This window comes from Sapajus apella, unplaced genomic scaffold (genome assembly GCF_009761245.1).
Source record: "Sapajus apella isolate SASKATOON/1434 unplaced genomic scaffold, GSC_monkey_1.0 scaffold458, whole genome shotgun sequence".
In the NCBI taxonomy this organism is placed as follows: domain Eukaryota; kingdom Metazoa; phylum Chordata; class Mammalia; order Primates; family Cebidae; genus Sapajus; species Sapajus apella.
Window position 1 is genome coordinate 40,818 of NW_022437394.1, and position 9,349 is coordinate 50,166.

At 45.0% G+C, this 9,349-nt stretch overlaps 3 long non-coding RNA genes across 5 annotated transcripts in view; 1 reads left to right on the forward strand and 2 right to left on the reverse strand.

Annotated features, from left to right (window-relative positions):
• LOC116545962 overlaps positions 1 to 5,534 on the forward strand; it is a 9,240-nt gene extending 3,706 nt beyond the window's left edge. For both annotated transcript variants that reach the window (XR_004266532.1, XR_004266533.1), the window contains one exon: positions 4,650 to 5,534. This is a non-coding gene — a long non-coding RNA (uncharacterized LOC116545962). The remainder of the gene's footprint in view (positions 1 to 4,649) is intronic.
• Positions 762 to 5,624, reverse strand: LOC116545964. 2 transcript variants are annotated; one of them, XR_004266536.1, is made up of 4 exons: positions 5,529 to 5,624; positions 4,994 to 5,081; positions 1,007 to 1,070; positions 799 to 846 (listed from the first exon to the last, which is right to left on the reverse strand). It is a non-coding gene; the product is annotated as an uncharacterized LOC116545964 (long non-coding RNA). The 2 variants fall into 2 exon arrangements; XR_004266535.1 differs by having other exon boundaries at positions 762 to 1,070.
• Positions 5,625 to 8,490: 2,866 nt separating this feature from the next.
• Positions 8,491 to 9,349, reverse strand: part of LOC116545963 — a 7,968-nt gene continuing 7,109 nt past the window's right edge. The window contains exon 4 of the long non-coding RNA XR_004266534.1: positions 8,491 to 8,623. This is a non-coding gene — a long non-coding RNA (uncharacterized LOC116545963). The remainder of the gene's footprint in view (positions 8,624 to 9,349) is intronic.

Sequence of the window (9,349 nt, forward strand, 5' to 3'; positions counted from 1 at the left end):
TGATAAATATAAGTAAAGGAAATAAGTCAGAGAGGAAACAATGGAAAAGAACAAAATTATCTAAATGATCTTGAAAATGAGTATGCTCTTAAAGTGAACCATCTTGCATTTCCGCAATAAGGTGGTAGCTGTCCCTTTGCGAGACAGACCGTCCACTGAGGAGCAATATTCAGCTGCGGGATCCAAAGAGAGAAGCAGGACGAAGAGAGGAAGGAGGCTCTTGTTAGAGAAGGGGAGAAGCACAGCGCCAGGAAATACCAGGAAATAGGTGTCACAATTGTGAGCATTGCATAGAAATGCCACAGAGAAACTCTGAAGTTCGAAAAGGTTTTCTAAATCATAATGCTCATGAAAATAAAATTCATGTGAAAAGTCATCAATGGGAAAACACCGATGCCAATTCCCATACGAAGACACCATAATGGACTAGAGGAACAAGCACAGGGTGGACCCACGAGGAGACAGGAGAGCACCCCTGTCGGTGTAACTCACTGGACTGTGGGCTTTTCTTTTTGCTTTTTTTTGAGATGGAGTTTCACTTTTGTTGCCCAGGCTGGAATGCAGTGGCACAATCTCGGCTCACTGCAACCTCCACCTTCCAAGTTTCCGTGATTCTCCTGCCTCCTGAGTAGCTGGGACGCCTCCTGAGTAGCTGGGATTACAGGTATGCGCCACCACACCCGGCTAATCTTCTATTTTTAGTAGAGACGGGGTTTCTCCGTGTTGGTCAGGCTGGTCTCGGACTCCCGACCTCAGGTGATCTGCCCGCCTCAGCCTCCTAAAGTGCTAGGATTACAGGTGTGGGCCACCGTGCCTGGCTGGACTGTGGACTTTTCAACAATGAGGCTGAAGGCATTAAGAAAATAATACAAAGCATGAAAAGACACCATTCATCAGAATTGAAGAAACATGGAAATGAGTGAATAAAATCCAAAAACACAAGACAATCGAAAAATTTCTTCAACAATGAAATGTAAGCTATAGACAGCATAATGACAGCTTGTACCTTCCAGGGAGAGTGGCCAAATGTGCAGATAATCTGAGATTTGATGTGTACATGATTGAGGTACCTGAAAGAGAACAATCAAAGCAAAGACATGAGGAACATATGAACAATAATCATTCCAATGTCTTCTGAAATTTTAAAAAAGAACGCAGTGTAAGCTTTTCTTCCAAAGAATAATGAGCATTGTCCGGGTGGGATTACATGCCTGAGGCGGAGGTGTGTGGATCACCTGAGGTCAGGAGTTCGAGACCAGCCTGGGCAACTTGGTGACACCCCATCTCTACTTAAAATACAAAAATTAGCCAAGCATGATGGCGCACACCTGTAATCCCAGCTACTGGGGAGGCTGACGCAGGGGAATCACTTGAACCCAGGAGGCAGAGGTTGCAGTGAGCCAAGATCGTGCCGTTGCACTCTAGCCTGGGCAACAGAGTGAGACTCTGCCCCCCCCCCCACCAAAAAAAAAAAAAAAGTGAAAATTAGAATCTCATCCACCTCTGAGAGGGAAATACTCTGTGCCAGGAAGAAACGAAGAAAAATGCTTAAGACACTCGAGGAGGGTGTGGTGAGCCAGGATGCTGACACCGGCCTCGCCAACTGCTCCGCAGGAAAAGCTCTGCCATCCACCTCACCAGGGACCACCTCGGGATGCTGTTCCCGTGACCCCTTCCAGAAAGAGGAGCAGATTTCAGACAAGAACTCAAAAGATGCTGATGTAAGAATAGAGGGTCAGGGTGGATTTGCTGGTGCTTTGTCCAATTGAGACAAAATCAGAAAGACATGAGAGAGGACGGATTGTGGCGGTGACACAAGAGGCTGCTCGCTTTCTCTCTCTCGCCTTTCTGCCTTCCTTCCCTTTCCCTTCCCTCCCTCCCTCCATTCCTTCCTTCCCTCCCTCCCTCCCTTCCTTTTTCTTTCCTTCTTTCTCTTCCTTCCTTCTTTCTTTCTCTTCCTTCCTTCCTTTCCTTCTTTTTTTTTTTTTGAGACGGAGTTTCCCACTTAATACATTCCAGCATAAAATAGTTACAGAAAACACTTATGTTTTAAAGAGTAAAAAACAGTATATGCATACACACACACACAAACACATACTTGTATATGTTCATTTCAAATTGGAAAATGCATTTAAAACAGCGGCTCCCTGAATCCTGCCCCTCAACTCCCAAGTGACCACAGCCCTGACTTGTCTTGAGGAGCTTGTTTTGTTGGCATCTGACACAGACACAGAACCATCGATGCCCAAGCCAGTACTCTCTACACACAGGAGGCCACCCCAGGCCCCAGGGTTCCATGGAGGCTGAGTGTCTGTTCATGATGAACTGGTGATGCTCCCTGTTGGCTTCAGGGGGCTGGGAGGGCACAGCTGGGTCTCCCCAAATGAGATGTTGGTGAGCGAAGTGGCACTGCAGGTAACATGGTCCCTGGCCCTCAGAATCCTGCATGGGTCGGTTTAAGTGTTTGATCCTGTTGTTCACCATCTGCAGAGCCGAGCCTCACCGAACCTCCTCTCACCATTGCACTCCAGCCTGGGTGACAAGATCAAGACTTTGTTTCCAAAAAAAAAAATTATGCTCTTGGTGGTGATAATATAGCGAAGGTGCTTGGGGGGCTCCAGGGCAGTGGAGGGTGTGATTTTCTTCCTGTTTCACATGGGCCTGATGCTTTAGAGCCTTGGAGAGGGTTTCTGTTATTTTCTGTGGTGCCCACATCAGCCTGGAGGAATGGGCAGGGCAGGGGCCACCACCCACAGTTGACAGCTCAGGAAAGTGAAATGAGGGAATTGAAGTGACCTGCCCAGAGTCACAGCACTCAGAAGTGAAGGATCTGGGACAAGAATGTAGACTATTTTCTGGGCACAGAGGTCCCTGAACACCTGAGACCTCTAAATCCCGGCCTGGATCCTGAACCAGGAGCCCTTTTCACTCCCTTTCTCAATCCTTCTCCCCAAGATCTCTTCAGGAAGGTGGGTGCCGGGAGATGGGTAAGTCCAGAGAAGAGCTCCAGTCATTCAAACAGAAACCTCCAGCCCCGACCTTGCTTTGCAGTGAGCACATGACCAGTGACCACCCTGAGGGACCAGGGGTCTGCTTGGCCCCCAAGCTGGCTCAGAACTCAGGACATTCCAAGCCAACTGCCCCTTAACAGCTGGCCCCCAAGCTGGCTCAGAACTCAGGACATTCCAAGCCAACTGCCACTTAATAGGCTGTGCCTGCATGGGCAGCTAATGGAAGTCATCGGGGCTGGTGTATCAGTGGTTTGATTAATTAAATCTGGGACCCATCCATCTTGCTGACGGCTGACCTGAGCAGCTACCTGAGCAGGCTGCACCAAGGCCTGCCTGAGAGTGGGCAGCACCTCCATGAAGACCACTGAATGACTGGAAGCCACGCCGAGGAGCAGGGCCCTCGAGGTTAATGAGACACAGGTAAAGTGTGCCCCGGGCCATGAGCAGGTGCGGTGAGGAAGAGGGCTATGAGCAGAAAGCGAGCTCCTCGCCTGCTCACAGGAGACAACCCAGACACAGCAAAAGCCAAGAGCACAAAACCATGCACAGCTGAGACAAATACTGGCTTTTTAGACCTTAAAGGCAAGCATTTTGGTATTACAGTGACAGAATTAGAACCTGGGGGGAAGTTGAAGGAGCTGATGAAAACTTGAAGGAGAGGTTGGGTGTGGAGGTTCATGTCCGTAATCCCAGCACTTTGGGAGGCTGAGGCGGGTGTTCACTTGGGGTCAGGAGTACAAAACCAGCCTGGCCAACAGATGGAGTGAAACTCCATCTCTACAAAACAAAAACAAAACTAGCTGGGCGTGGTGGTTGGTGCCTATAATCCCAGCTACTCAGGAGGCTGAGGCAGGAGAATCACCTGAACCCTGGAGGTGGAGGTTGCAGTGAGTCGTGAGCCAAGATTGTGCCATTGCACTTCATTCAGCCTGGGCGAGAAAGGGAGACTCCGTCTAAAAAAAAAAAAAAGGGGGGGAAGAGTTCTTATCCCAGCCAAGAGTAAAGATATATATCTTTCCCAGGAAAAAAGAAACAGAAGGCATCCATGTGGGACATGTAAATTACATGCAAAGAGACACAGTAAAAGTCAAAAGGCATAAGTCTGAGACATTTTAAAAAGAAATATATTTCAGAATACAAAATTGTTACCTCTTATATTCTCATTGAAAACAAATTAATATCATAAGAATAGCTTACTTTTTGACCAAAATCTGAGTTTTATATTAGTGTATGTTTAATATTGTAGATAACTTTAATAAGATCTTATAAACAAATCTATCCCAATCTCTTTTGATTGGGATTACAGATTATGAGGTTATAAGGCCGGGCACAGTGGCTCATGCCAGTAATCCTGGCACTTTGGGAGACTGAGTTGGGCGATCACCTGAGGTCAGGAGTTCAAGACCAGCCTGGCCAACATGGCAAAACTCTTACAAGAGTTTCATAAGCCTTTTATAACCTCATAATTGTTCTATTTTATAACTGTTTATATTCATTTAGTTGTATTTATGCTTTAAATTTTTCTTTAAAACAATCCCCAAAACCTTTAAATTAGGCCATATTCTGTTTCAAATCATGAAATAACTTGTTTTTGTTTTTAGAAATCTCTATTTAGTCTGCTCTAATATTTGGTTTCAGATTTGGATGTCTCGATTCAGAAGACTTTGGCCTGTAATCCCCTCTCATGGGCTGTCTCATACTGCACTTGGTATCAAGATTCTCCCCATTTGATGACAGCAGGGTTGTCGTGTTCCTTCCTATGGAAAAGTGTGCATAAAATTGGCACGGGAAACAGAACATAGAGGGAAATATTTAAGGCAAAAATCTTGATAGAAAAATCGAGAATACAAATGGAGTCATAAAGCTCTAAAATGTGTACATCTGTATGTAAACTGGAGTTGGGAAAATAAAATCAGAAAGACATTTTATGCACAAGTGGCCCATGTGAAGAAACTGCGGTGAGAAGATGGAAATGAGCATACCTTCAAGGCAGGAGCAAAGGCTGCCTCCCGTCTTCACCAGTAGTCTCCTGGCCAGTACAGTGTGAAATGGCAGTTCAGAGAGCAGCAGCTGGAATGGAAGGCAAGGCCTACATCATGAGAGGAGACAGGGTGCGGATGTGCATGGGTCTTTTCTTCACTTGGTGACATTAGAAAACCAGTTGGGAAATAGTTGTCAAGGTAATGGCCCCCAAATAAAGCCTAGAGGACACTTGTGGAAAGGCACAGAGTTTTGCATAAGATTTGCCAAATAATTTTGTTGCAAAGTCACAGCTATATTCCAGAAGAATGCATTTCTCCTGAAAAAATTGCTCTCTGCCATGCAGTTTGTCAGTGAAGCTGTCCTCTCTGGTGCCATCTGGAACAAGTTTCAAGTTGGTAATGGACACTCACACACCTTTGCCCACCAGGAAATTCTGTGACTCATCTATAATGTTTATGGTAAGATTTGTATATCTTAATTCAAAAGAAAGAAAAAGAAAAAAATTCCCATCTCAGACAAAGAAAGAAGACTTACTTAAGAAGTGATCAGCCTTAGTAAGTTGCCAGGAATTTGGATGAGCGAACTCCTTCCAATTTGTTGGATAATCTAGGAAACACAGAGTCTCAGACAAAGAAAGAAGACTTACTTAAGGAGTGATCAGCCTTAGTAAGTTGCCAGGAATTTGGATGAGCAAACTCCTTCCAATTTATTGGATAATCTAGGAAACACAGAGTCACTGTCAGCCATGGGAGCTGCTGAAGGCCCTCTGGCAGCCCTCGGTACTGAGGACACAGGGCTTGCGTGTGCAGAGGAGGTGGAGTAAGAGCAGGGGCTGAGCTGCTGCTGAGCTACCCTCCTTGGTGGTGAAGGAAGGCAAAGGACACCATCAGGAGAGCCCTGGGGGACAGAACCTCGGGTCTCTGGCTAAGCCACCCTGATCACTGTGAAGTAGGCAGTGTTCACCTAGGCAGCACACAAGTGCACCGCATGACTCCAGGACAGGATCCTCACAGAAAAAGGCCTGGTAAGTATATTCTTTAGAAAAAAAGTTACAATGTTTGACGTTCCTGAATCTATATATGCTCCTTTTGCACTTATCATCTAAATCATTGTGGTGAAAAATACACAATATATATTAATTGTTAAATGCACACTTTAGTGGCATTAGTTCACAATGCTGTGTAGAAAACTAAAAACAGGCTGGGCATGTTGGCTCATGTCTGTTTTCCCAGCACTTTGGGAGGCCGAGGTGGGTGAATCACCTGAGGTCAGGAGTTTAAGACAAGCCTGACCAACATGGTGAAAACCCATCTCTACTAAAAATACAAAAATTAGCCAGGCCATGTTGCAGTCACCTGCAATCCCAGCTTCTCGGGAGGATGAGACAGGAGAATCACTTGAACCTGGGAGGCGGAGGTTGCATTGAGCTGACATCATGCCACTGCACTCCAACCTTGGAGACAGAGCAAGACTCAGTCTTAAAAGAAAAGAAACAGGAAACAAGAAAAGCAAGAAAGAAAAAAAAAACTAAAACCAATCTCAATTCAGTTTGCTTACCTTCCACCTTAGGAAACTAGAGAAAAACTATAGACATAAAAATAGAAAAAAAAAATTCGCAGAAATCATAATAATAGAAATAATAAACCAGAACTAAACAAAACCAAGAGCTGCTTCATAGGAAAAATAAATAGAACTGATAATCTTCCACCAGGCTCACCACAAGGAAAAGCTAGAAGACACAATTTACAAATAATATAAATAAAAAAAGGAATGATTCCTGCTGATCCCATTAATATCAAGCACGTTATAAAGAATACTTAGAATAAATCTATGCTCACAAATTTGACAGCTTAGATGAAAATGACAAATTCCTCCAAAGGCAGAAACTATATCATAACTACCCAAAGGAGACTCAGATAATCTGAGTAGGCTTACATCTATTATAATATAGAAGTTGAATCAATAAAAACTTAAAAAAAAATACCCTGGTGACTTTACTGAATTCTAATTCTTACAAAGGAAAACATAGTCATACTATATAAACAACTGATTAAAATCCTAAACATTTACCCAGTTAAATTTTAAAATTATGCCCATTAGAAAATCCACACAAGAATGAGGGCACATGTATTCATAGTTGCCTGAACTGGAAGCAGCTGAGATGCTCTTCAGGTGATGAGTGCACCAACCCACACCGTTACATGGACCCAACGGAGTATGACCCACTGATAAAAATGAGTAAGCCATTAAGCTATTAAAAGATAGGAAAAATCTTTCATGTATATTGCAAAGTGAAATCGGTTAGTCCTAAGTGGCTGCATACTTTATGATACCAATTCTACAGAATTCTGGGAAAGAAAATGTATAGAGGCAGGAAAATAAATCATCTATAGCAGTCAGGGGTCCTGAGAAAAGAAGAAAGGGATTAAGAGGTGCAGCACAGGTCATGTTTTGGGGACGAAACCCTTCTGTCTGGGTGATGAATGACATGAGTTTGTCAAAATCCATAGGCTGAACAGCACAGGGTGAGCCTTAATGCGAACTCCAGACTTTCATTAATAGGAAGATATCACTATTGGTTCAGCTACTGTAACAAATGCACCACATTCATGTAAGCTGTGGTCACAAGAAGGATACTGAGGGGGGAGGGCCTATGGGAACTTTCTGTACTACAATTTTTAGGTCAATTTATAAGTTTCACATGATGTCCATTTGTTTAAAAATGCAGCCACACTATCTCAGGAAGAGTTCAATTTTAGCTACTGTCTAATCATCAGCTAAATATCTAATCTTTGCATTGAGATGTTCATTATTTTTTTTGTGCTATTCCTTTTTTTTTTTTTTTTTAAACCATATTCTCTACTATTAAAAGTGAACTAAACTGGAAGTGGAAATACATCTTTACTTCTGCATTTGTAGCACTAGTGATTGACCTGATACATTTCAATTTGAACACATGAAATAAAGAATAAAGTGCAGCAATTTTAGAGTTGTCTGCAGTGTGGGACACTGAAGAATCTGGAATCCTTACGCTTGCAAGAGTGAGTAACTGAGCTTCCACAGTACCTTCGGGTTGCAGACTGACAATGCCAGGATGAGAAAATGGTGCAGGGGGGAATAATCGCTGTGGCCACTTTTGCTTCTTAAATCTGGGAGGAGCCTCTACTGCCTCTGGGGCAACATTCTGGGAAATGTATCAAAATAAAGACGGCTGTTGACATCTTGCCACAGCCGAGCACAGAGAACTGAGTCGGTGTGCACACAAGGATTAGGGTTAGGCCAATCTTCCTGTCTGCCAATTTGTGCTGGCAGAATCTGGGAGGAACTCCTTCTGCGTCTTCCAGGCAACACCACCCCCAGATGAAGACAGCTGCTGACATCTTGCTGCAGCAGAGCACAGAGAAATGAGTCGGGGTGCATGTGAGGATGAGGGTTCGGCCAGTACTTTCTGTCTGCCAATCTGTGCTGGCAGAACCTGGAAGGATCTCCTTCTGTGTCTTCTGGGCAACACCACCCTGGGAAATGGACTCAGATGAAGACAGCTGCTGACGTCTTGCTGCAGCAGACCATATAGAAATGAGTCGGGGTGCACAGGAGTATAAGCCGGAATTGCTCCATTGCATTTAAACCTGGGTGACAAGACCAAGACTTTGTAATAAAAAATAAAAGAAAATAATATCTTGTTCTGGTCAGCTTTGTTGGGTAAAAAGAAAGAAAAAATAAAAATGAAGAAGAAAGGAAAGAGGTAAGGGGGGGGGTGGAGGAGCAGGAGGAGGAGAAAAAGAAAAACAGCCAGAGGACAAGGAGGAAGAGAGGAGGAGGAGGTGGAACAGCCAGGCATCATAGCTCATGCCTGTAATCCGAGGAGGAGGAGGAAAGGAGGAGGAGGAAAGAAGGACGAGGAGGAAAAGGAAGGAAAAGAGGAGGAGGAGGTGGAGGAGGAGGAGGTGGAGGAGGAGGAGGTGGAAGGTGGAGGAGGAGTAACAGGAGGAGGTAGTGGAGGAGGAGGTGGAGTAGGAGGAGAAGGAACAGGAGGAGGTGGTGGAGGAGATGGAGAAGGAGGAGGAGGAGGAGGTAGAGGAGGAGGAGGTGGTGGAGGAGGTGGAGTAGGAGGAGGAGGAACAGGAGGAGGTGGTGGAGGAGATGGAGAAGGAGGAGGAGGAGGTAGAGGAGGAGGAGGTGGTGGAGGAGGTGGAGGAGGAGGAGGAGGAGGAGGAGTAACAGGAGGAGGTGGTGGAGGAGGTGGAGGAGGAGGAGGTGGAGGAGTTGGAGGAGGAGGAGAAACAGGAGGAGGTGGTGGAGGAGGAGGAGGAGGTGGAGGAGGAGTAACAGGAGGAGATAGTGGAGGAGGAGGA